Source organism: Nannospalax galili, unplaced genomic scaffold (assembly GCF_000622305.1).
Source record: "Nannospalax galili isolate Female #2095 unplaced genomic scaffold, S.galili_v1.0 scaffold223, whole genome shotgun sequence".
Lineage (NCBI taxonomy): Eukaryota > Metazoa > Chordata > Mammalia > Rodentia > Spalacidae > Nannospalax > Nannospalax galili.
Window position 1 is genome coordinate 523,253 of NW_008348885.1, and position 596 is coordinate 523,848.

The following is a 596-nucleotide window of genomic DNA, read 5'->3' on the forward strand; positions in this document are numbered from 1 at the left end:
CAGCCTTGTCTGGTTCCTGATTTCAATGGGAATGCTTCCAGTTTTTCTCCATTTAGAATGATGTTGGCTGTGGGTTTGTTATATATGGCTTTAATTATGTTGAGGTATGTTCCCTCCAGTCCAATTCCCTCTAGGACTTTGAACGTAAATGCCTGTTAAATTTTGTCAAAGGCCTTCTCTGCATCTATTGAGATGACCATGTGGTACTTGTCTTTGAGCCTATTTATATGACTTACATATATTGAACCATCCCTGCATCTCTGGAATAAAGCCAACTTGATCATGGTGGACGATCTTTTTGATGTGTCTGTATGCGGTTTGCCATATTTTGTTGAGAATTTTTACATCTGTGTTCATTAAGGATATGAGTCTATAGTTTTCTTCTTTGGTTTTATCTTTACATGGCTTTGGTATTAGAGGGATGCTGGCTTCATAGAAGGAATTTGGAAGTTCTCCCTCCATTTTTATTTTTTGAATAAATTAAGTAGTATTGGATGCAGATCTTCTTTAAATGTCTGATAGAATTATGCTGTAAATCCATCTGGTCCTGGGCTTTTTTTAGTCAAAAAGATAAAAATGGAGGGAGAACTTCCATT